This window comes from Haemaphysalis longicornis, unplaced genomic scaffold (genome assembly GCF_048455015.1).
Source record: "Haemaphysalis longicornis isolate Haplotype H1 unplaced genomic scaffold, Haemaphysalis longicornis Haplotype H1 scaffold_4, whole genome shotgun sequence".
Taxonomy (NCBI): Eukaryota; Metazoa; Arthropoda; class Arachnida; order Ixodida; family Ixodidae; genus Haemaphysalis; species Haemaphysalis longicornis.
In genome coordinates this window covers 99,557,230-99,584,252 of record NW_027526361.1, presented here as the reverse complement: position 1 = coordinate 99,584,252, position 27,023 = coordinate 99,557,230, and the positions used below count along the sequence as shown (strand labels likewise).

Here is a 27,023-nt window from a genome sequence, read left to right as displayed (position 1 = left end):
GCGTAAATGTATAAGAAATAGACGAGATGGCGCTGTCGTCATAAAAACTACAATTTCCAGGAGAGTAAAACGAACCGAAGCAATAGACGTATCGTAGGGACACGAAGCAGCCTACATAGGGATAACAAGGTAGAGACAAGTGGAGGATTCGGGCCACAGGAACGACGTTCTGGTCTGCTACTGTGCCCTTTGGGAGGCAGCCCATGCATTGATTATGAATGGTTAGGGGCCTCTAAGGCAGACAGTGAGGTACGCAACCACCAATCATCTGAGAATATCTTCGCAGCACGCAAGATACAGTTCCGTTTGAACTGCAGCCTGGGTGGCAACGGCAGGCTTTTATTTATTCGCAAAAACTTTGTGATAAGGTCGTTATCGAAACTGGATTCTTCGAAGTAACTACGTCGGGGAAACAATACAATTCTAGGCGCTGCCTTTGGTGTTTGTCGTATAGGTTGTTTCGCGTTCAACACGGGGGTGCTGTCGGCTTTGAAGAGACTGGGACATTGCCACTACTATTTGAGCAGTTTCAAATTTCCGCTGCATTTTCCGGTAGCTCTGCATAACTGTGCCACGATTTGGCCCCAACTCTTGGGGCACACAACTTTTGTGTTGGACGCGCAGCCGCTTTCGTCGCGCCGCATGCCATTGCCACACCTTCATGCCTCAGCTATAACCCCACCGCAACCACCTAGTAGATTAAACTTCCACGATTCGGACGTGAATCGTAAACAGATATTTGTTGGCAAACAACATAGCCCAAAGGTATCTAATAGGGTGCGGTGAGTATAGCAAACTGAGAATATGGGATTGAGACTTTAAAAGAGTAGCTACCGTGAGAGAGAGAAAGAGAGAGAGAGAGAGAGAGAGAGAGAGAGAGAGAGAGAGAGAGAGAGAGAGAGAGAGAGAGAGAGAGAGAGAGAGAGAGAGAGAGAGAGAAGGCTCTTTATTAGAAGAGAAAGCCGAGATCTTTGCCGGAATTGCGACACCGACATGCTACTCGGGGGGGGGGAAGGGGGAGGGGGAAAGAAAAGTGCCCATAGATTACAGGGCAGAAGAAAGAAGAAGAGAAGAAATAAAATAAGACAGAAAAAATAAAAAATGACGTTCAGTTTGTGAGTAGTGGGATTAAAAAGTCTGTCTTCTAAACTCTAAATCACTGCAATCACACCAATCTCATCCAGATAGTCTAACAGCGCCTCCAGTACTTTGCGTTGAGCTGGTGGAGATGGCCATGGACCAAGAACTTTCAATGTCATTGGTCCTGGGCTGAGGCGCTCTAGTTTATGCACAAGACTGCACCTTGCGTGTATGTATGCGGAAAATTCTAGCATTCAGCATGCATACTAAACAGTACCGTATTGTCTCGAACATGACCACTCCACAGCTAGCGAACACAGAAAAAAACAAACAGCTTTAATCATGATCGCTCTTCTCAAAAGTAATAAAAACTTTTGAGCTATCGTAAATACCTCGAGCTGTCCGCGCTGAGCATTCCATCGGTAAATGTACAGCTTAAAAAATCCCGGGCCACCTCCACTAACGTTAAACCTGTGGAGGGGCGAAGCGAGCAGTGTATAAGTGTATTCAAAGATTGTAAGTCTCTATTTTGCCACACGGCGCGCGCCGATTGGGCTCCGGAGAAACGCCGCTAGGACGAGCAATCGCGCGCTTGCTGAGGCGGTGGCGCCCTCTCTTGCGTTGAACCGGATTTAAGAAATTAAATGAGAGGCAGACTAGTCGTCAGTAGTCTTCGTGTCACACGCCGTAGAATGCCAAGAACTCGGCATTACATGAGAAAACCTGGCATTTGAAACCAATTTGGAGACGGAATTCGACAAATTTCCGTTAATGATGCAATAAAATCCCGATTATTCCTGCAATTTAAATTCGTTTAGGTCTAGTTAGTTTATTTCTAATCGCTTTTATTTATTATACACCTGTTTTTTTTACTATCGTTTATAACTTGATTTACGGTGTCGTCTTGAAACGACGACGACGACAGGAGACGCCTCCATCGCCAACTCTAAGATGCGTCGCCCATAAAAGGGGATTAGAATACAAATATTAGATATCAAATGACTCTACCATTGTAGCAAAATGACATATCCAATTTATAACCGTAAATTGTGGACAGCGTACAATAAAAACAGGACAGCAAGCTTTTTTAACGGGAGCTAAAATTTAAAACACGAAGTTTACAGCTATTAAAAAGTTCCTAATCACCTACCGTTATCCACGAGCAAGAAGAATGCGAATACTTTGAACCAAACAATAATTAAGAGGCACCGCAGAACTGTGGATTATGAATAGAGCCGAATAGCGTTTCAAATGCAAGGAGGGAAGTGAAAATAGCAACGCACGGAAGAGGAGACCTGCTTTGGTTTTAACAGGAACCATTCAAGTTTACATCGCAAACCATAAATAACAAAGCACGAATTAAAATCCGCGAATAGCCAGCACCGGCAAACAATTAGCCGCGTATCCGCTGCCTTCGCTGCAAACGTCGCCGAAAGACGCCGTCCCTGTTACGTAACTCTCTCTCCCCTCCTTTACCCCTACTTTCACGTTCTGCCGCTCCAGTTACGCTACTACCGATGCTAACATAAAGTTCATTTTTCCCCCATTCGCCCTGCTGGCACGCCCTCTGTAGGGACCTTTTGTTACTGTTGGGCTGGGGGTGCCGCTGCCAACCACACAAACAAGATTCTCTGACGCCATAGAAAAATAGCCCGAAAGTGGCGGCGGAGTCGCCACTGGTTCAACTGTTTTCCTAATACAGTAAAAGCTCGTTAATTCAAACTCGGTTAATTCGAATTTCTGGTTAATTCGAACTCACGCCCTGGTCCCGGCACAGCCCTGTATATTTCAATGGGGGAAAACTTTCGGTAATTCGAACGGTGCATGCTATTATTATTTACGAAACGTTTTTTGCGGAATCGCCTGCCTCAAACGTGTAGTAGCGCCTAATTCAAAATAACGAGTCCAGAGTTGGCTTCTGTGGGATTCTACTTCCGGCTTCCGAGCGGAGCGGTCGCAGAATGTCAGGCTCCGCCTAAGGAGTGGTTTTGGCGAGCCCTTCGGCCCGCGGTAATAGGTCTGCTATTTCTTCAAATGATACCCAGGATTATGAAGTTATGCTGCCTCATCTACCATCTGGACCATCTGCCCTCAACACAATTTTTTTTGCACGAAGACGTCAAAGCAAGACCGCACAAGGTTGAAGATTTCCGCGATACGCTGGTTCGTTTGGCTTTGCTCCCCGAGGTTATCTCGTTGGGGTATATCAGATGAACCATGTGTAGGCGGTTACGTTCAAGGATGCGGAAGGTACGAAAAAGTTGGTGGCCGCCGGGGAACTACTAGTGAAGGACCATCTGTGCCTCGTCATCGACCTGAGGAACCAGGAGGTGGGCTTAAAGGTCCACTGGGTGCTCCACCACGTCCCCGACGACGAAGTTCGGGCCGCCCTAGGGCCTTACTGAAAGGTAACTGACGTGGCTAGGGTCCGGTGGCGTGTGCAAGGATGCAACCCTCAGTCGTCGACAACACGCCTGGTCACCCTCAGGTTGAGAGCGGGAGTCACCGTCGACGACATTCCGCACCAAGTACGGGTCGCCGTAGAGCAAGCCCTGGACGTCGTGCCCTGGCGAGCGCTCTTCTGCCTGCGTTGCCATCGGAGTGGACACATCAGGCGAGAGTGTAGAGTGCCACGCTGCGCTCTTTGACGTCGCTTCGGCCACGACGAGAGTCAGTGTGTGCCTTACTGCGCTAATGTAGCCGGCTCACCGCAGGACACGGCGACGGCATCGTTCGTCATAGACGAAGCCGAGGCTGAGGATGCCGCAAGAGGTGGGGACAACGATGGGGACTTCCCCGGCGGAAGACGGCAGTCATGCTGAGATAGCGCCTCCCAAGGAGAAGATGGACGAAACGACAAATGCGTTGAAGGAGGCGGAAATGAAGGACGACGAGCAGTGGGACGAGACAATGGAAAGCGAGGACATGGAAGATGAGGGGGCGACAGGTTCGGGTGCGGATACGAGCAAGCGGTCTTGGAAGCTCACCAGGGACAACACGCAGAGCGCAAGTTCTGCGAGTTCCGAGGAGCCACCACTGAAGGCGACCACACAGGTCCGGCGGCCTTCGACCAAAACGAGGCCGAGTGTGAAATCGGAATGACACAATGGCAAGGCGTCACCCACTTAGTTCAGCACGAAGAGAATGGTGGACGGGGCGCGGGCGTGCACGACGCCAGCAGGGATGTATGTGGTGTAAGTGGTCGGACAGCGGCGATCAGAGGCAGTGGGGGGGGGGGGGGGGGGGGGGGGGGGGGGGGGGGGGGGGGGGGGGGATAGGTGGCAGAGGGAACCGCTTCGATTTGTGTGCGAAGACGGAGGCGACCCCAGCAGCAGGAAAACGACCTGAGTGAGATGTCGAAAGGCAACTTTGTGTTTCTTCTTCTCTCATTTTGCTTTTCACTTACAATTTTAAATGATAGTTCTCAAAAAACCATTGAGAATTGCAACTTTGAACGTACGAGGCCTTGCGGAAAGGCGCAAGCAATACAACTTAGTAGGTTACTAAATGAAAAAGAAATAGACATCCTGGCTGTACAGGAAACAAAAATTGAGAGTGAAGAGCGAACCGATTTGATGGTGCGCCCTTTCGCAAACGGGTATTCGCCCCGAGCTCGAACACAGTCGGCCCCTGGCGGCGGCGGGACGAACCGCTCCTAGTGTGGATGGCGCTCTCGCGTCGTCTGCTTTTTCACGTTGCGTGCGGCGCAAGACGCGTGCTGCGCACGACAAAACAGCCAATATGTGTGCTCGTTTGGCAGTAAGCAATGACATAGTTACCTCTGCTTGCGCATTTCCTCTAGAAACGCAATAATCAGCGGCCGTTGCGGGTTAATGCGCTGGTTTAATTTCCACGAAACATCTTCGCCGCGCGCTTGAGTGTGAAAACGTGTTGTAAACATTGCTTCCACACATTGCACTTTTCTTATTGTTGAGTGCAGTGGTCTGCCGTTTCGGGAACGTCGAAGGGTGCTTTTTGAAGGTGGCGTGGTGATTATTTAAAGGATAAAAGTTTAGTACGCGAAACGGGTACTAGATGCGACAAATCCTGTGCATACGCGTGCAAATTCCACGCCCTTGTAAAATTGCGCTGTGTCCTTATAGAAAGAAGAAACGAACAAAAACATTTACACTGCACACGACCCGTGCGCTATCGCCCATACATTACCGGACACGTATTTTACACCCGCAAGCGCCTGTGTGATAGTGTCCTTCCCGTACCTTTTTTAAAATAAATACCATTTTTGGACAGTCGTTGTTCATTACTACGGAGGAGGAATAAACATTTATTCAACTGTATGGAGTCGCTAACTTTACGTATTATTTAAAATACGTTTCTATGGATGCGCAAGAGTATTTAGGGGGGATTTTTCGGTAAAATTAAGCAGTTGTGAGTTTGCGTCTGTCATGTGGCATTTCGTGTGTCATTTTCATATATAGCGGCGGCGCTTTTCTGATGGAGGCGAAAAGCAAAACGCCCGTGTGTACTAGATTTCGGCGCACGTTAAAGATCCCCAGGTGGTCAAAATTAATCCGGAGCCCTCCACTACGGCGCTCCTCATCGCCTGCGTTGCGTCGGCGCGTTAAACCCTACAATCAATCAATCAATCAATCAATCAATCAATCAATCAATCAATCAATCAATCAATCAATCAATCAATCAATCAATCAATCAATCAATCAATCAATCAATCAATCAATCAATCAATCAACAATCAATCAATCAATCAATCAATCATTTTCATATATATCATTTTCAATCAGACATGAATCACCTTGTCCAGAAACGTGTCTCACGATTGCCTAATGCCTAATATGGTCACGTCTTAACCTCTTAAAGTGGACCTAAGTTTAAAGAAAGTGGAGAAGACGCGTAATATAATGCACGTTGTTGCCCACATGTGTGAGGAGTGTGTGCCATGACTCGCTGTATTTTTTTTTAATTTTTTCCAACGATGCTTGCTTTCAATATAATTTTGAAAAAGGCGAGCCAATATTCCTGGACAATCTCGGACCAAAGGGGGGTTAATCAGTTTTGAAAATACGTGTTAAAGTACTGCTTTTTCACCGCTACAGAACACGACGCCTAGTGTAGTTTCGATTGTGAGTAAAACTGATAACCGTAGTTTGGCTTTTCGCGTTACATGCATTCTCTTCTCGCTGCTCTTGCACGTTGTCCCCCCCCCCCCCCCCTTCTCGAAAAAAAAAACGAAATGCACAGAATTTTATTTTTTAACCAATCCTCAAGAATTAAATGCCAAGACAAAGGCGATATTCAGTTTACAAAACAAAGTAGTTACCGGAACCCATTGAGCTGATTCGCAACGAGAAATAAAAAGGAAATGTTTTACTAAATCTGCAACAGCGCAACTTCATTTATTGCCATCTCTAGGGTTCGTAAGCGACCTTATACGCAAGAATACAAACACATCTCGCTGTTGCAGGCAACTGTAAGATTTTAAAAGGAACGCAAATGGTCAACAGAGCACCGTAACAGAAAATTTGTGCTCACTGTGAGGTCCCAGAAGGTTGGTTTGCACACTGTAAACCTGCTTGTCACTTTGCGAAAACCTAGCTAAACATGAGATGTTGATTGTACTGCGTGCGTGGACAATTCAATTCGCAAGTTCGGTTGCGACGAAAGCCGTAAATAAGTGATCCGAAACCGTTATTCATCAAACCTTCCTATAGAGTCGCTAAATTTCATTTAAAAGACCCGTTAGAGCGGTTACATTTATATCTCTGCGCTGATCAAAATTCAGTAATTTTATGTTGCCTTTCGAACACACAAAAATATCGTAAGCTCTTAGAAAGAATTTCGTGGCAGTTAAGTAGTGTTACCATTTCACGGCATCCCACAAATGCAAGAATGCGTCATGCTACCAGTGAAAGCGATTGAGATTGCCGTTGTAAACTGAATTTCATAGATCGAGGCTTCCTGATATGTTCCTATTTATGCTTTTATTGAAGGCTCAAAGACATAGTCTGGAAAGATCGAGCTTGCTACGAGCCACAGCGTACAAGTTCATTGTCACAATTACGGCCATTCTGAGATTCCCGATGAGTCGTCGCTTTTTTTGGCGTAGAAAACTGACTGCCGCTTCGATGCTCTATATTGAACGTTGAGGAACCGAACTACAGCGTACCACTATTTTTTGCACCTTTCGAGCGCACATACGGCGAGAAAAAAGGCACGAAGCGCGCCCACAGTGTGCATTCTTACGGGCCGCTCAGCGGAGCATCCACACTAGCAGCGCGACGCTGTCGCCACCTACATGTCGAGCTCGCGGCGATTAGTGTCTGTGTTAGCCATGCGCTTCGGACGTCTGATGGTTGTTGTTTGTTTGTTAAGAATGCAGTAGGAATTGAAAGAGGGAAATTTATTAGATGCGACTGCATCTCATTCACTTGCCTTGTCCCTGCATCCGGCGTCGTCGGCGTCCGCCCCTCTCCCATTCTCCTCGACGTGCGAGCTGCGCTCTCCGCCGCTCACCCCCTTTCCTCTCCTATAGCGAACACACTCTCGCGAGGGGCATTGGATTGGATTGGATTGGATTGGATTGGCTTGGCTTGGCTTTGCTTGGCTTGGCTTTGCTTGGCTTGGCTTGGCTTGGCTTGGCTTTGCTTGGCTTGGCTTGGCTTGAATGGGATTGGATTTGGATTGGATTGGATTAGATTAAAGTGGATTGTGTTGGATTGTGTTGCGTCATAGCCGCGGCAGACGCACTGGCGCCGGCGCGTCCCCTCACCGTTATGCTCGCTATAAAACGCGGTGCCTGCGCCGCTCCGCTCCATTGTTCCAGCGCCGTTCCTCCGCTGTCCAACGCTGCAACGTGAACCCCCTATGCGTCGCATCTACACAGGGGTTCCGCGAGGGGAGGTGGGAGTTTTTCTTGTGAATCTGGTCGTCAAGTGACGTGCGAAATGTCTTATTGTGGGATCCAGTTTTTTGTTATATGCATGTACGCCCCGAATAAGGTGAATGCAAGAAAAGTGTTTTTTGAAACGATAGCGAGCAAATTGCAGAACAAAGACAACGTTGTTCTGCTCGGCGATTTTAACTGCGTCTGCGCGCGAGAAGACAAAGCAGGATTAACGCGGAACAGGCAACCGAGTGCGCAACTACTTCATAACATACTGGATGAGCATGATTTAACAGATGTGGCTCACTGCGCAGCAAAGGCAGACGCCCTGCGATACCCGCATTTCCAGGGAGCCAGCCATGCCCGCTGGACAGAATTTACGTTTCCCATGGATTAGCGCCGTCGGGTAAAAACTACGCGGTTGATTATGTTGCTTTCAGCGACCATTGTTTGGTCTTTTTCTTTTGTTAGGAGGGAGGAGAGAAGGTTATAAACAAGTTTCACTGGAGTTTATGGAAATTCAATGCGAAAATATTAAAAGATGAGAAGTTTACTGAGGCGGCGAGAGAAAGTTTTGACGGGAACACAAGGCTGGGAAAAGAAAGCTGGGGAGAAGATGGGAGTTGTTTAAGCAAGAAAGCAAAATGTGTGCGATAGAGAGCGGGACAGTTTTGACTCGTTCAGAAAGAGAAGAAGAAACTAAGCTTCGAAATAATCTGAGGCAACTACTAATCCTTGGATGTGAAAGGCCGGGTGTGTTTATTGAAGGACATAGCACTGATAAAAAGCAAGCTCGAAGCTCTAGATAAAGAGCGATTTCAAGGAGCAACGGTGAGGGCGAGAGGAGAAAGGTTTCTGGCTGGGGAAACGCCTACTATAAGGGCTTTAAGTGACGAAAAGAAATACGCAAAAGGTAATGTAATTGAAGGAATTGTGTGGCAAGGAGAGCTGGCCCATGAGCAGGAGGTAATAAAGCGGGCATTCTTTGAGCATTATACCGAGCTTTTCAGCCCCGCGTCCCCGAGAATTCAGGATTTTAAAGACGATTTTTTTTCGCTAATGCCTCGTTTGGAAGATGATGTTAGACAAGAATTAGAAGAAGAACCCGTGTCATTGAGAGAAATCAAAAAGGCAATTTCAGATTTAAAAGAGTAAAACGCCAGGCCCTGATGGACTCAGCGCAGAATTTTATAAGCATTTTACTGACAGCGTAGCACCTTTCCTTTTCCATGTATTTGCGAGGGCGTACGAAACTGGTGTTTTGCCTCCGTTGTTCTCATGTACGCAGACTGTGCTAATACCGAAAGCTGACGATTGCTGTAAAAGGCAGTCGGTCACTGGCTATCGTGCAATAACGCTAGCTAACATTGACTACAAGATACCCATGAAAGTAATAGCACAAAGATTACAAAGAGTTTTTACAAGTGTTGTTGGACCACACCAGACGTGCGGAATCAAGGGTAGGAGCATAACTACAAATATTCATGTAGCCCGCACAGTACTGGAACTTGCGACCTGTATGGTCGCAAAGTTGCTATGCTCCAAATCGACTATGAGAAAGCGTTCGACAGAGTGTGCAAGATATATTGTTTTGTATTTTTGAACATATAAATGTTGGTAGTGCGGTCATAGAAGCAGTGCGCATGGCTATCGTGAATGCTTCACGCAGTTGGTAATTAATAAGGAGGTGACAGAAAGTATCCCAGTACTGTCTTCTGTCCGACAAGGGTGTCCGGCTTCACCCCTACGTTTTTGTATTTTCTTGGAGCCTTACTGTTTGACAGTCATCAACGATGATGAAATAACTGGATTTCATCTTCACTCAAGCGAAGTGAAGTTGTTAACGTACGCATATGATGTGTCGCTTTCTTGTGAAGATAAGCAAAGTATCACAGAAGTGATCAATGTAACTAAACAGTTTTGTAGGGTAACAGCAAGTGCAATGAACTGGACAAAATGTGAAGGTTTTGGCATGGTGGGTGGGAATCAACGCCGCGGATTTTTGCAAATGTCAGCTGGACGGTGATGCCGACGCGGTATCTAGGAGTACCGTTGGACAGCTATGCGAGTAGCAATGAGTACTGGGAAGCGGAAACAGAAAAAGTGCACGAGAAAGTGGCAAATTGGGAAGGGCGCGCGCTATCTGTATTTGCGCGCGCCACAGTGTGTAATATTTCTCTTCTCGCGAAACTGTGGTATGTGCTGCAAGCCATACACTGTTCCCGAACGCCAATGCAAAAGATACATCATGTTTTTTCTGTGTTTATTTGGTGTTCTACGTGGGAGCGCATGAGCCGAAGTAATCTTTGTTGGCCTGTAAGGCAAGGCGGTGTGGGATTGGCCCATGTTTTCGTAAGGCAGATTGTGAACCGTTTTTTGCTATTGCGGGACGTAAAACATCCATTCTTGAGGATTACGTACAAACTGCACTATCAAACTTAATTCCAGGCTTTATTGTGTCAACAAGCAATGAAACATATGTCGTTAAGGGTTACTGGAAAGAAGTGCTGCAATCTTTTAAATTTTTGTCCGTTAGATTTACCATGGAGTATTTGGCGAATGCATCGAGGAAAACATTAACGAAAAACTTGAACGAAATGCTCTTTCCAGTACCTCTGTATCGTTCATTGTATGGGGCAGGCGGTGGCCAAGACGTTTTGTCGCGGGTTAAAAATATGGTAGTCCCCGCCACGGTAAAAACATTTTTCTTTAAGCTGCACACCGGCACACTTTTCTTTGGCACATGGATGGAGGAAAAATGGCTTTTCCTTGGCTGGTCCTCAACGTGCGCTTTGTGCAAAAAACCCGAAAGCATTGAACACGTTTTCCTAGAGTGCTGGGACGCCATCTTTTTCTGGGATGTTCTACAGAGAACGACAAAGAAAGATCTTCCTGTAACGCCGCATGGGATACGTTTCTTGGCAGTGGAAAAGGATGAAGTGCCGTACGACATGATAATGATCCTAGGGTTGCACGCAATTTGGCGCTTCCCGTATGGCCGTGCGCTACTGTGATGTGAATGCTATGACAGTGAGCAAATATATCTCACAAAGTGTAACCAGTCTACTTGAAGTGTATCGTTTACTGGAACCTGAACTGGAATGGTTATGTGTATTGGAAGAGCTGTCAGCATCTGATGTTTATTTTAAATCTTTCAGCCAACCAAAGTATGGGCGGCGGTTTTTAATCCGGCGTTGACGCATGTCCATTTGTAACAAAAAAGGCAATAAAGAGGGAAAAAAAAGAGTTGTCTTCTGTGTGTTCTACTCACGCAGTGTGGAGCGATTTCCACTCATTCTAGCGCCCGCCCGCAAATTCCCACTCCAGTTACTTCGATCAATTTTATCGTCCCCTTCGAGTTCGAATTAACGAATTTTTACTGTATGTTCATTTTTGTTTCGAAACTTGTGAAAAAATTGGTATCGTTGTAATCGGGACAAGGCAGTTTTTTTTAACGAACCAATCTTGAATGCTGTCTTCATGGCCGATTAAAACAACTGCGACCGGCACGAACAGGTGTCGGAAGAAAATGTCTGTCGTTCCGGTTTCTGTTTCGTTCTGTAAATAAAATTTCCGTTTCAGTTCATCTCCGGAACGAAAAAAAATAATGGTTCATAACGGTACATGACAGTCCGCGGTATCCCGCCCGAAAATATGAGAACTGAGTTTCTTTCGCTCTGGGAATGCTCGCGTACAGGCGAACCATGACTTGTAGCTGCCTTTTTTGAGTGTGCCCCTGTAATTTGCTGTTTTTGCTGCAATCTGTGTACGCTGCTTTTGTCATGCCAGACATTTTTTTATTTTTTCTTTGTTTTTATGTCATGTTTGCGACTTTTTGTGTTTATTCATGTATAGCACTCCCTTAGAACAATGCCTTACGATAATGTAGGTATGTCAACAAACAAACAGAAAAACAAACAACAAGCAAACAAATAAAAAATGAATGAATAATAAATAAATAAAAAATAATAAATAAATAAACGAGGAAAAGGTAATGAATGAATAAGCAAAAATAGTTAAATAAATTTAACCTAAGTAAATACGGCCGCTATGACTGCTTCGCAGCCAACTACGGACGGCGATCACGCGGAGAGCGGACTATATACTGATCATCGAGACAGATAGAGTGGAACCCCGTTAATACGTTTCCACCGGACTGGGAGAAGAAAACGGAACAGCCGGGAAAACGTAAGAGTGAGGAAAGCCACGAAAATGGGCCGGCGTCTAACTGGCCTCGTTAAATCCCCCCCCCCCCCCCCCCCCCCTATCTAGAGCTCCATTGCTGCCAACTTGGTTTCTGCCCGTTCTGCAAAATGTAGCGGTCTTTTTTTTGCATTTTTATGTGCACACTTAGTGTTGCCAAGTGCCATTAAGACGGACGTCAAGTCATGTTATTCGTCGTAAACTCACTGTACTACTCTCTCGCCGTCACCCTACTCGTGAAGGTCGACAACAAAATCGGGCATCGTGAAATCCCCGTACCACTCGCTCGCCGTTCCCACTGTATGTATGGGTGGTGTAGAAAGCGCAGTGTGCAGAACGGCGGTGTAGAAGGACTGCCGTAAGTGTCGGTATGGGTGGTGTGGAAAGCTCCGAGGGTAGCAAGGAAGGAGCAGCACTCGACGCGCCGAAACCGATCTCAACGCTACCGCAGCGCCACTGCCTGGTCGGCGGCAGCACCGGCCCGTGCCTCGGTACTGGAAGGCCGTGCTCTTTGCTAACCCCGGTTCTCTCAGGGTACACTACCATACTTGGAAAAGAACTTTCCAGCCTCGATGCGGAGCTGTACGCTATTAACAACGCAGTGTCAGCTATCGCCTTTGACTGTGACCCACCTCTACCGCCCTCCATACGCATACTCACAGATTGGTACGAGGCCCTCACAGCTTTGCGATCGTATGAATCGACCCACCCTGTCGTCCACGAAATTCTGTTTAAATTCAACTCCTCAAACGGAACAACACCAACATCCGCGCGTCGACTGGGTACCTGGCCACGGACCATTTTCTTCAGGCAACCAGGCGGCTCATGTGGCCGCTCAGGAGAGTTCCCCCTCTTATCCTCCACTGGTGCCTAGGGTAAGGCCATCGCGATCTCAGTGACGATCAGTGACGAAGCTAGCTTCAGTGACGATCGTGATAGCCCTTTCGACGGATGGCCATCTAGTGACGGCCTCTGTAACTCGCTTGCGGTTTATTGTAGCCAGTTCAGTAACAAAGCCTGGCCAAGACTCATCAAAAGCCAAAATGGCGGTGCCCAAGCCCATTCGGCATCCCTCCGGACTGTCTGGTTGCGACGTAATATACGGGAACGGGCCCAGAGTTGCGACGTTACAGCGGGGTTCGCAATACATTATATCCTATGGGAGCTATGCCGGGACCGATGACACACAACGTAACAGCCAGGAAAACGCAAGAGTGAGGAACGTAACAGCGGGGTTCTACTGTATATGGTGTTTTAGAACACGGTAACAGACGGCGAGGGTAGGCAAACAGGCAGCACGCCTGCCGAAGAAAAGATGGTGCCAGCGAAACGAATGGCGATTTTATATGTCAGGAAACCGGCGGCAACCTCCCACCTCGCCACATGCACCTCGCTGTACGGAAGTTGAAAGGAATGCTGACACGCCTGAAATTTCCACCCGAACCGAAAGCCGATACGTAAGTTTGTTTTCTGTTTACCTCGTGAAGGAAATAATAAATAACGTCTGGGTTACGTTTTTTTTTTTCCGGCTACAAATAGCGTTTTTTTTTTTTTTCGTTTTACGATTAAGGTTTCCCTTCCTTTTCGACAACCTGGGTGGGATTAACGGAATCCAAAAACCTGAGTTGTGAAAGCGACCAATATCTGCCGGAGAAGAAAGAGCTCTTTGCATGACGCCCTTGGCGGCCCTCTTAGGGTTGTGCAGCTTCTGCCTTGCGCAAAGCCGCTAATAACGGCTGGCCGTTGCCAAGCAGCCGTGGAAACACCGGCGGCTGCTGCGCGTCTCCAAAAACGGCCGCTCTCATCGCCGACAATGCGCCCTGACCCAGAGGAGGCGCTGTGCGCTTGTATGTACGCGTATTCGTTGCTCCTCTACGTTTAGTAAGGGAACAACCCGGAGTGTTGAGCACCCTCATTCTACGCCTTTACTATGCGCGCGCTCTGCGTTCGCTGTAACAGCCCAGGTATGTGTGTTGCAGTCCATTCTCAGCGCCCGTGGAGCCGGCGCTCATATCGTCTATCCCCGGTATTTTTTTATGGGCGCTGTCGTCATCGCTTGTCGTTGAATTTATCCCGGCGCCCGAGCATGCCCGTACTGTGCACTTCGTCGTCGGCGACATTGTTGCGTTGGGGAAAGCTGCGTCCTTTCAGAGACTGTCCGTAAAGTAAGCAGAAACACAGCTCGCAAACGCAACACATAGTATCAACCTATATTCCGTTTTGTTGTGCAACAATAAGGAAACGTAGTATTGCAACAATTTCGCGGCTCCGCTTTTGCACAGCGAATACCGTATTTCTTTGTAGCGTACTCCGTCCTGAAGAACTGGCAGGGTGCGATTAGCAACAACAACAAAAGAAAAAAACCCTAAAAGAATTCACTAAACACGTTGAAAATCGTAAATAATTCCGGGGCGAGTATTATTCAGCTACTGCGTTCCCCCCGAAAAGGGCTATAAAATGGAGTACTTACGAACTCCGCAAGCGGACCAATGTGTCTGAAAAATTCAGAATATAGTGAAGGTAAAAAAAACCTCCAGTGGCTTATTAAATTATTCTTAAATGACGAAAACCACCAAATTGCTGCTACGTGCTCGCAGCCCACTCAAAGGCTCAAGGCGTTTTTTTAACGGTTTTAGGATGGGGTGGAAAGCAACGATTCTTCAGCTAACTTGCTATAAAAAATTGAGTGGTGTAAATTACAGTAGGAGAAACTGTACACGAGATAGAATTCTAGATTTTAAGCACGTCGGCATCATTCCCAAATTGGTATAGGACGGCTAACAAAAAACAGACAAAAAATAGTGGCAAACCGCAACGGTCATAATGACGGCACGCTGGCTTTTAATGCGTTTTCGCGCTATCTCATCTTTAAATTTGATCTTGAACTATTTCATGGTTGATGTGAACTTTTCATTGGCGTACGTATAGCATCCATGGAAAGGTTCAATTTGCTGGTAGACTTTAAAATGCTAACGTTTGATCGCTAAAAATGTAGCTCGGCGAACATGCCAGTGCACCGTCGTGGGCCAACAAAAGTGAAATGCTCATGAATATGATGTGAAGGAAACGCCATTTCTGAGCGCAAAGTTTTTGGTGAGGAATTCGCCGAAATCGGCTGATCAAAGTCCGAGCATGGCCTAATTATTGTAGGCTTTAATCTGTTGAGGTAAGTAGACAATGTTGACATCTTCTTTCAGTGTTCTTCAAGGGAAGTAAGCAAGATATTGTGGCGTTGACCTAGCAAGGAAAGACGCAGCGTGAATTTCACTTCTGTGGCACGCATGGACTACAATAAGGCCATTCTCGACCTACAATAATTGCACGAGTGCAGATAGTGGGGTTCCATATGCACTCGCCTCGTCACACCAAGCCTGCACTCAGTGGGGCCAGTGTACGGGGCCATAATGTCAGCATGTGTAACCATTTTCTTGCGGGCAGACTTGAATAAATACTACTCGGCATTGTAGGGGTTCAAGCCGTACAAGATGAAGTTACATTCTGCAAGCGCCGTAAATGCATGCCGTGTGCGCTGCTTACCGCGATCTGCGGCGCCTCCAAGCGACCTGAAGACCTCCCAAACCAGGTATCGCAGCGTGTGGGCCCTCGCCCATAACCCCATAACCCCGCATCGACACACGTTCAAATCCCGCTCCGATTCAACGCCGAATCGATAGCAAAGCTGTTGCACAGAACGACGATCGCACCTTTAAAAGTCACATTTCGCACTTCGCGCTGCACCAGCGCTTGCCGCAGAAGCGCAACGGACGGGGACCAATAGGAAGCAGGAAAGGTGGTTAAAAATTACGCCCACCTCCCCTCGCGGGAACCCTGGTGTGATACGACACTGAGGGGGGGTTCAAGCGCACCCGGAGAGGAACCGTCGACCGAAAGGCCGCCGGAGAGCGGCACACCGGTTATATGCGCAGCGCGCCCGAAGGAGAGGAGACCGCGGAAGAGAGTACTGCACATGCGCCGGCGCCAGTGTCTGCCGCGGCTATGACGCAACACAATCCAACACAATCCACTTTAATCCAATCCAATCCAATCCAATCCAATCCAATCCAAGCCAAGCCAAGCCAAGCCAATCCATTCGAATCCAATCCAATGCCCCTCGCGAGAGAGGGGCATTGGAGAGGATAGGGGGTGAGCGGCGGAGAGCGCAGCTCGCGCGGCGAGGAGAATGGGGGAGGGGCGGACGACAACAACGCCGACGACGCTGCATGGACAAGGCGAGTGAATGAGATGCAGTCGCATCTAAAATTGTAGCACTACTCGCTGTGTGTATAGACATTGTTATCGAGCTCAGTGCAGAGCTTAAGATTCGGCCAAGGGGTCCCCGATCGCCTACCGACGTATTTCGTATTCCCGGTTTCAGACTACCACGAAGAAGCGGTCACAATCTGCTGCCCAGCAAGGTTGGCCTTATAAAGGCGGAGAATGTATACAGCTTGCATCTCCATTGCTTACAGCTTTTCTCGTGGAAAGCATAGCGGATAAACACCGTTCTATGGGACGGCGTAGCTAAATAGCGCACGCTTACCTTTAGGACAAACACATACGTCAGCTATCTTTTGTGTTGGAGTAACACAATGCCTAACAAGGTGTTTGAGAAACATTGTATGAGGAAAAGTAACTGAAAGAAATAGCCCGAGTAATGTTGCAGTAAGAAAGTGTCCAAAACTCCTAACCGAGTTGTACCCGCTTTGCAGCACATGTAGCTCTGTCAATGTCTCCGTTTCTGGAAACGAGTTCGGAACCTTATCATTTCGCAGCATTGTCGCTAAACTTGTTCTTTTCATTCAACTCGAAGGAAGACTTACCGAAGTTGTGTGTCCATAAAGCTTGCCTGGCACGACTCCATCGCAATCACTCCGAAATCGAGGGTGAGAAAAAAGGAACTCTTCCCGAAAGGGTTCATTTAGCCCTGTATTTCGAGATAAAATTGTGTAGTAATGCCGCTACTTCCATTTTTCTTTGTTGCCATTAGCGCACACTAGTGGTGTCGCAACGTGTTATCGGGAACGAAAGCGGCCTTTTCGTAAGCGATATATACAGCCCCACTGTTTCCTTCTGATCAACGCGCGACGCGATACAAATAAACGAAATGCGTTGAAGGTGACGCTTGTTGGCCATTCTTTCTCTTCTCGCGATACTCCGAAACTTCGTGTCGCCAGGCAAAGAAAGAAGTAATCAAACCTCATCGGGCACTAAAGCCTGCAGACGTTGAAGGCTAAAGCCTAGCGATTATCCAAGACCTCATTACTGCTACATGTTCTGTTTGCGCCTGTTTCTTCGTTTTCGTTTCTTCTTCTTTTGAGGCGGATTCCTCCGACAGGCAGATTGCTCGCAATTCACGCTGCAGCTTCCAGACAGGGAGGGCTCCACTCCCGGTGCACCTGCTCAACTAACCTGTTGTCGTGTTCACCTGTCACGTTGTTCCCCCCTTGGCAGGGAGGGAGTCACCGGAGTGGCTGCATCTTTTGGACGCGTGAGTCTGCTTGCCTGAGCTATTAAACGGTGCCAACGTTTGTTGAGCTGATGTTTTTATTCTTCAATGTCTGTTGGCTTTTAGGCAGTGTGTTAGTTGCCACGTGTGAGTTTGGACAAAGTTTTCATGCATTAAACAGAAAAAAACTGCCCAGCTAGCGCAGCGGTGACGCTTTTATAACTGCTGCTACTCTGGAGACCCGGGTTAGAATCCCGCATGAATCCGAATTTGTTTTTGTTTTGTTTAGAGTGGCAGCAATTTTGGTACAATTTGTGTTGACGCTGACGACAACTGCGGCTTTTCGCGTTTGATCATACATCTATAAGGCCTTCGCCTTAAAAGAAGGAAATGAAAATGCTGAGAAACGAAACACGAGGAATACAGAGTAAGAAACAAATATTATAGCGCACCAAGCGCAGCCTGGAGGATTTTTATTATCACCATTCGACCGTGCGAGGACATCCAAAAAAAAATCAACCACGCGGTTTGCTGAAATATCTCGCTGAGTATAAAAACAAACTTGCTAATTTACAAGGACAAGACACCGCGAAACATTTTCACATACATTACCACGAACTAAGGAACTTCAACATGTTTAGGCGTGGTCCACATAAACTCGCTGAAGTTCCGATACGCTGCGTTTCCGCATCGTAGCAATACGATCATAACTCACTGCTGATATCTCTGAGCGTTTCTTTTTTTCAATTTTTTTCAAATTTTTCAAAATTCTAAATTTTTGTTCTGGGTGACCTAGTTTACGTGAATTCTACCCATTTGTATATGCTTTAGCAAAAAATTCGGCATCTAGAAATTCAACAATAATAGGACTGAAAGCAGTTTGTCATATTATTAAACCAACAAGGCGTATACCTGAACTGTCTTTGTAAATATCACACAAGAATCACACAAGAAGGCCCACACCGCTAGGTGAAAAATTACTCGGTGAAATCCATATTCAAACCTGAGCGCCCGTAGCTATTCCCCAAGCCTGATCAATTGTTTCTGCAGCTGGTAGCACGAAAACCACTTTGTTAGGGGGAAAAGAGGCGCGCAAAACTGAACACTTAAAACCAGGCCTCAAAAAGGATGTTGCGCAAGCCTGTTCAGTTTTCGCAGCACCTGTTGTAACGATAAGCACTGCTTTAGGGGAAACAGAGGCGTTGAAATGGGATCCTTTAAACTTGGGTTATACTTTGCGGCGCTCAAGCCTTTCAACTTTAACCATGCTTCTTTCTGTTTCCACACAAGATCACGCTTTCGGGTATAAATGAATTTCACTTCAAACATTCACGAGTTTAGGTGTGCCCATGCTAGAGATCAAGTACATGAGCTGTAGGCTAGCGGGTGAGGGCTAGTTCTTAAAAGGAGGTACACCGGGAAGCATTTCTGGGAGGCTAAACATAATTCAAATCTCTTTGTCCCGAACCCAAGCACGTTGAGGTGTTGTTAAGGTTTTTTGAATGTTCGGCGGACTTTCTCAGAGCAATAACACCAACACAGCGTACGTAAAAGGCGCTGAAAAGCGTACGCCTCAATCTAAATATCGGTGAGTTCAATCCTCTTGAATATTTGTCGCACTCGGTGGAAGAGGAACAGCCCCCGAAAGAGGACATTGAATCTGCGTGCCAAAAGCCAAATCTCCATCGCACTTTGTAGCACAATTGAAATTGAAATTTAAAGGCCTTCAGATAAACAATGGAACCCGATGTGAATGCATTAATCGCTGTTCACGTGCTAGCACGAAGTGATTAATCTGCAGCCATCACTATGGAGCACAGCTGCATTAAAACAATTTTCATGTTACATGAGACAGAGAGAGAGAGAGAGAGAGAGAGAGAGAGAGAGAGAGAGAGAGAGAGAGAGAGAGAGAGAGAGAGAGAGAGAGAGAGAGAGAGAGAGAGAGAGAGAGAGAGAGAGAGAGAGAGAGAGAGAGTTCTACAGTATGAACAGGTGAAGTCTAGTGAAGGGCTTGCTAAGCCAGGTCGGGATGACGGCACGGATGTGGAGTGATTGTGGCAGATTGGTGAGATGGCAGTTAGAAGGAAAACGGTAAAAAAATTGAAAATAAGATCCATCCAAGAACATGGTAAAAACGAAATTGTCAGGGAAAACATTCGAAGACAAACTGACACAAAATATAAAAAAACTGCGGAGAACGAGAGAAGGCCAACCCTAGAAAAAGAAAAATATAGACATCGCAACGCTAACCAGTTTTCAAATAAAGATGCAAGGCTGTGCCAGAAACGAAATTCTAAGACAAGACACTAGAATATTAAGCTGGAGCAAAATATAAAATAAACTGTGCATAGAAAAAGAGCAGGGGAAACTGAGAAAAAAATGTAGGCATCGCAAAGTTAACGAGTTTTGGAGCAAGGCAGTGCTAGACACAAAAATCTAAGAGAAAACACTAAAAGACAAAGCTGTAACCAAATATAAAGAAAACTGCAGAAAAAGGGAGAAGACCAAATCGCGAAAAAGAAACTATACACATCACAACGCTAACGAGTATACATCATGGAAGCTTTCACGCGAACATCGTTGAAAGTAGAAACAACGTTCTCTCCTCTAAAATAAAAGAAATGCATTCCTCTTACAAAATATGCATACCTCTCAAGTGCTCGAGCCCATTATAAATCACTTTAATTACTAACGAAGCTTTGAAGAAATTGCAGCTCTGCAACCGAAATGCGAAGCGACTTGGGATACGAGTACGCGCACATTCAACTGCTCAGACGCCATTTTGACTGATAGCACGTACACAGTGATCAATAGCATATAGGTATAATAAAATTTTCCGTTCAGCATGTTTGTGAAACAGTGTTCATCTTTTTTTTTTTTTTTTGCAATACCGAAAAATACCTGAAAACAGTCAGCGCTAAGGCCATACACTTTACAGCTTTCTGAATCTGAAAGACCGGTACTGGTATGGTCTCAACGTCGGGCTTTTGTAATCTCTCGACAAATATTTCTACAGACTACGAGCTACGGGTGAAACAATATTCGTGTTCATTTACTATCGTGTTCATTACTATCGACAATACAACTTTAGACGCTTTCGTATGAACACTCCATTCCATACACTCATCTTCGATATTGTTGCCGTTCTAATGTGTCTATTCATGGTAGACCAAAAATTGAAAGTAAACTAGTCAAGGCAGAGGCATTGCAACTGGCCGTCAAGGAGCAAGCGTAATGCCGAGGCGAATCAGTAAAAGAGGACCCGGAAAAATATGTGAAATCCGAGCACATTACATGGATATTTCATCCAATCGAGGTCAATTCCAAGTGTGCCCACTGGTTTCGTTTACGTATTCCGAAGTGAGCCTGGAGCAGACCCTCCAGGTTGAAAGAAATTCCTTTCCACTATTTGCCAGTTCCTCAATAGGTATATGTCACAGAAATTTAAGGGCCGTAGCAGAAACTCTGTCCCATCTTTTGCGCAAATTCCTTGCAGTGCCGTTTACATTAACAAGCTCCCAATAGATAAACAAACTGCTCCCTGCCTGCACCAAAGGTTGAAAAAAAAAAAACCGTTTAGGCAGGGCTCACCAGCTGGGCAACTGTAAATTTCCCAAGACACAAACAATTCCGCCCGTGCCGTGAATATCGGCAGTGCTGGATCGAGGCATTTGAGAGCCACATGGCATGCAGACATTTGCAAGCCTCAGGAGTTGTTTAATTTTGTGGCGTTCGCAGCTCAGGCGAAAAACGACGACCGAAATAACAGCAACAACAGCAACAACAAATACAAAAAAAAACATTGACAGACACATTCGCCCGGTATGACAGTGGTGCCTCTGAGTGCCTCCATCGAGATTTTTGTATTGTAGCTTTGGGCAACCCACCTATGCTCTGTACTCGTTTTCTGTAGTCTGTTGCAGTTTGTGGGTATGATTTGGGGTTAGTAACGGCCGCATTAACCTCAGATCACCTTGATAACAAAACGAGAATCACATTGGAAAGACAGCGTTTTTAATATACGTGCCCCAGAAAGAAGATGTCTCAGACACGCTCATTGGCAACATCTTCAATACAAATATTGCTGACCTTGCACCGTGTTTACCATCTGTGCTACCTTGACCGCCAATTCAACCCAATCCACTGCCTTTCCTGTTTTTAGTAGATCACAAGTACGAACAGCGCAGGCGCACATAATATCCGTAAACATTATGCGCAGCCACAGCTGCTACTTAGCTAAACGAAACTTCGGACTGAAATTCCAGGAACCTGCTTCCTGCCGGTGCCAAGACGCTTCCTCTCGCCAAACTGAGTTGGACGTTTTCACGCCGGAAGCTGCCACCTGTGTCTAGTTGCAGTTAAGAATGGTCAGCAGAGCGGGCGGGTCTAAACGCTGCCTTTCAATCACGTCTTGAAGTGCCTTCGGCAGTGTATGTAGACTTTCTTATTTCAGCCGCATGCCTCTTATATTAACAACGCATGTGGAAAATGGGTACACATCGAACTATTTCGCTTCGTCGCGATTCTCATTCACTGCGTCGAATAGTGCGGCTGTTGGAGCATTAAAGGACATTTTTTTTTCTGGTAAAAAAATTGGTCTCTATAAAATAGTTTAACGGCTGAGCGAATGCCTTTCCAGTTACCCAGCCACAAATGAACGCCGGTGCGCTTCCATCTTGCCCCATCAACCATAATGTGCCTTCAAGAACTATGCCGGACACCCCCTGCCCTTAGGGGAAAACCAAAGTGTGTGTTGCTTCAATGGTACCTCGAAAGACAACTACTTTGATAATGACACCTGAACATATTACATAGTTACATGTACATGCTACAACTGATTTGTGACGTCTTTCCCAATCTTCTTTTCCATCCCCTACTCACGGGGCTTATTAGACTCCTCTCTGCATTAAATTCATTCATTCATTCATTCATTCATTCATTCATTCATTCATTCATTCATTCATTCATTCATTCATTCATTCATTCATTCATTCATTCTCTGCCTAATGAATTTCGTGGTAGTGCGAGACACTTTCAAAGAAGCGGACTCAACAGAAGGGAAGGATAATCCTTTACCGATCGAGTCGCGGTGTCGCCCTTACACCACACATCCTGAACAAAGGGAGGAAAAGGGGCCAGCGAAGCGAGGCCGACCTACCAAGAGCCGCCCGTGTGCTACCTGACAACGTGTCGCCCCGAACGCGCTCCGTCGCATATGTGCGCAGTCAGCGAGCCCAGAGACGCGACATTGCGGCGAAAGTCTGACTTTGTACGGGAGATACCTTTCAACTCAGTGGCGAAAGCCTTTCTTGGGATCGAAACGCGACTCTCGAGGCCGTTAGTTATTTCTGTAAGTGTTATGACACCGACGGGTTTTGTGCTTCTGTCTACACAGTACACCACAAATCACCCATGTCCTGTATTCTGAACCCCTATCCGGATTTTTAAAGTAGGAAAGGTGTAAGAACTATCTCCCAGGCCCGGACCCGATATAAAAGTTTCTTCTAATGAAGATGTTTCCTACCACTAAAAACTATGCGGAAAAGGCTGTTGCCAGCTATAAATACCAATCACTAGATGTCTGCCAATTCTCCTTCTGTTCCACGTAACACCAAAACAGTATTATTACGTAGCAGCCATTTGGGTGGTTTCCGCTTGCCGCTTCCCAGACCGCCCTGCTCTTGTTCAGAATGCTGCATAAGCAGTTCGAACATCGAGAAAGTCTGTCCTTGAAGGATAGACATTCAGAGTATCCGTAATCAGCCTATTCTTTTTAAAAAAATTCTTCAACAGAGAGTTCATAATGCCTAAGCAACACCGTGGCCTGAAACAACACACTAAAAATGTTATCTAAGTTACTCCCCTTGTCTCCTTCCTTCACTGCTACAACACTATCAAATCAAAACGTATAAGTAGCAAACCGCAACACTGAAGACAGGAACAAAAAAAAAATCCCGGGCCATCTCCACTAACGCGAAGCCTGGGGAGGGGCGCAGCATGCAGTGTAAAAGTGTAATCTTGGCGCCTTGGCGTTTTTCACAACGGAGATGAAACCGTTGGGCGGTAGAGGTATAGAGCTTTGCTGTAAAAGTCTCTTGTCTTTGAAGCACGAAGCGTGCTTGCGCGAGGCGTAAACGAGTGTCCCGGTGTTTTTTAGTACGCGTTACGAAGCGCTCCAGCGCGAGGCGTTGGAAAACGAGTGTCGCGGTGCTTTTTTAGTGCGTGTTACGTTCTAGCGCGAGGCGTAAACGAGTGTCCCGGGGTTTTAGTACCGTGACTACATGAAACGACGATTACGACGACGAGAAGAGATGCCAATAACCCCAACCCCTACAGGGCTTCGCCCCTAAAAATCCTGAGCCATTGTACTCTTTGAAGGTGCATTACCAGCAAGGCCATTTTCTCCCGACATGGAGGAGACATCGAATTTAGGTATAAGGGGTGAAAAAATTTATTACTCTTTAGTGTTCACAGTGGACATCTCTAGGAAAGATATACATACACGCACACACTTTTATTTTGACTCTGGCGATCTCGAGAACGGGGCCTACTGATATCCAATCTTATCAATATGCATATCTAGGTGCTGATACAAAATGTTGGCATGTAAAATTCATATTTGCGGTCTTGAAAATGGCACTTATCATTGACTAATCTATTCAAGATACATATCCAAGTGATGCGACGTGTAATCCTAATGTCCAAATCCCGTTTTGAACAGCGTACGACTATGGTGGTGACCACGAGGCAGTAGCAAGAACAGACACCGAAACGTTCGTTTTCGAACTCATTGAGCTTCAAATTAAGGCACGTTGAGTGTCGGAGCTTTTTGTTCTCAGACGTCGAAAATACCTGTAACCCTACCATATAAGCTTCGTATAATGTTGCGCGCGACCGCGATAACACGACCTTCAAAGCGTGAAGTTGTTCGCACATGACTTTGAAAAGAAATGCAATTCGCAGCAGTAGTCTCCATAAAATAGCCTGCATCATTATAAGCTGGAGAATTTAACGTGGCCTTTTTGAATTGCGGCTAATTAAAAAAATTGGACGAGATCCCTGCACGAACTCTTGAAAAGAGACGAATTATTTACGGGCTGTCGCTATACTCAAGTTACCTTAAATCTTTTTTCAAGCCCTCGTGCAACGAGCATACGTGGGCGTACGGGGACAAAATAAGAGTCAGAGTGGAAGATGAGAAGTCGAGTGATGAAAGCGGCGTCGATCGCGTTGAACGTCATCATCACCACCACCACCACCATCATCATCATCATCATCATCATTCTTGTCGTATTCATATTTATGTCTGCTGCAGGACGAAGGCCTCTACCGATTTAGCTCCACAAAAATAGTCGAGCTGACATTGCAGTTCCTGACGGTGCCCAAAATTACGGCAGATGCGAAATCACCACAATTTTGATATTGTGAATTTCCGTGCACATGCGCTAATCAGCATAACAAAATGTGTTATGGTAAGAATTTTGCCGTAGCAGACAATCATGATCGATCTCTCTAGGAACGCGTTAGAATGGGTTTTGTCGCCGTTTTCGTGAACCCCGTTCAGCCGATGAATTAGGATGTCTCATTGTTCACTTCAAAACTGCACGGATGGCTATCAAATGCAGTCAGTGAGATAAAACTCCGGAACGTCATTGCGACTTGTTAGCAAGGCAAGTATTGTTTAGTGCATTCTAATGAGCGTATTAAAACACAAACCACAGCTGCTTAACAAGTACGTATTCATTTGATAAAGCTTATTTATTTGAAAGAGCAAAGCGAACGGTTATTCCCGTAAACTTTGTGCACTCACCCTGCGAGGTAACTAGTCGTCTAAAGTGTGCTCAACTCAGTCACTTTATAGCATAGTCTAAGCGAACAATCATGGTACGAATCGCTTTCAAAAAGGTTTATCCAAGCGCGACTTCACAACGGTTTCAAAAATTTTGCTTCGCAAAACAGGACTGCTGCAAAACGCGGGGGATCATCAGTATCCGGTTCACACCTGAACGGTCTGCGAATGCACCATAAATTCTAGTCTTATAACAAATAACAAGTCTCTGATAACTTGCTCAACTCTTTTCTGCCCCGGACAGCCTGTTTCCAAATGCGAACAAAACAAAAAAAAATAGTACGGAAAGTTTCAAATTTCCCCCTTTGAGCTTCATCAGTGCAGTCGTCGGTGAGTTACAAATAACAGAGCGATCAGTGAGTGAATTTCATGCTAGCATCCAAGCGCCTGGATTAAACGGAATGGATTTGGTGGCTACTGCCAATGACGAACTAGTCCTCGTCAAAAGGGGAACTGCAAGCAAATGGCCAGTTAATTGTCATTCCTGAGCTGTTTTGCTATTGTGTAGCTTAGAAGTTTGAAAATTGTGTGAAACTTTTTATTATTCTAAATCCGACGTGCCATTCTGTCAATGAACCAAACTTGTATTTTATTGTGATGGTACTTGAAAATGTTCTTTTGCCTCGTGTAAGGAGCCCTAAAGATTAGGATATATTAATTTCGCAATTACATGTGCAACGAGTGACTCATTGCAGCAAATGACTTATCGTTGGCCCCGCTTACATTATATTACCCTCAGCGACTCAGTTCTGCGAATTTCGTGACTGCACGTTGGCTGATCATAACCTCTTAAGCTTCTCAAACAACAGGAACAAAAGTCACTTCTGAATTCAAAAATCCCCAGAAACACTCCTCGTTTGTGTCAACTTATACGCGGATTCGACCTAAGTGTCTCCCGCCTCTTGCGACGAAAGCATACGCGAATGCACCTGGTTGCAACAAATAAAGCACAGAGAAAACGGAAATTCGTAATAAACTTTCAAGTTGCCCTCTAAAAAGTGCGTGCACACGCCTTTCAGTAACACTACTGCTCAACGCACTCACAAAAACCAAATATTCACACCAGAGCAAACTATATGCACCTTGCACACTCCTCTCTTTTCTTTTTTTTCCCTCTGTCGAGCACATAACGCGAGGCGGACGTGTGTCCAAGTGAACGGCGCGTCTATCGTAGTACGCCAGGCGTGCTCGTCTGTCGTCATCCGCGCTTCGATCGGTGTGACAGTGCGCAGCACAGCACGCGCTCCCGCTAAGCGACGTCGCCGCCAAAGCGCCAGCGCGCCACGCCGGAGTGACTCACTCACCTGAGCCGGGGGGCAGCGGGACGAAGAGGAGCAGCTCGACGCCGCCATGTTAGAGGGACGACTGAGCGCTCCCGTCGGCGCGAGTTAGCGTCGGCGGCGGCCGCTCCCGAGCCCGAGGCGCTGCAGACGGGGCCCGGGCTCCAGATGGCGTCCCCGGCGAGACGCCGGGCGGGCTTCGGCCCTGACGAAGGAACCCCCGGGTCAGGACCAGCAAAAAGTATCGATTGGGGCTTGCCGGCTTCGAAGGGGGGACGGGCGTCGTGCCGGGAAGGTGTGGTG

At 46.5% G+C, this 27,023-nt stretch overlaps 1 protein-coding gene across 1 annotated transcript in view; it reads right to left on the bottom strand.

Moving 5' to 3' along the window:
- Nucleotides 1-26,816, bottom strand: part of LOC144179161 (synaptic vesicle glycoprotein 2C-like) — a 283,464-nt gene extending 256,648 nt beyond the window's left edge. Inside the window, exon 1 of the mRNA XM_077707402.1 lies at nucleotides 26,745-26,816. The gene's annotated coding sequence lies outside the window, so the exon portion shown is untranslated. The remainder of the gene's footprint in view (nucleotides 1-26,744) is intronic.
- Nucleotides 26,817-27,023: the final 207 nt, after the last annotated feature.